The sequence below is a fragment of the Tamandua tetradactyla genome, chromosome 21, assembly GCF_023851605.1.
Source record: "Tamandua tetradactyla isolate mTamTet1 chromosome 21, mTamTet1.pri, whole genome shotgun sequence".
Lineage (NCBI taxonomy): Eukaryota > Metazoa > Chordata > Mammalia > Pilosa > Myrmecophagidae > Tamandua > Tamandua tetradactyla.
Window position 1 is genome coordinate 33806244 of NC_135347.1, and position 214 is coordinate 33806457.

A 214-nucleotide genomic window follows, 5' to 3' on the forward strand; every position below is an offset into this window, starting at 1 on the left:
GTGGATGTTAGGTTAAGGGGGGCAGACTGAGTTTTAGAAGCCACCTTTACCATTCTCACATGGATGATCTAATGTTTAAGTTTAGAATACAGGTACATTTATTAGACTCCTTTGAAATTCCATGGAATCAAGAAAATTTGCACTTAACATCCTATCTATATTAGCTAAGGTTTGAGCTAATCTTCTGTAACAAAAAGACCCCAAAATACAGTAA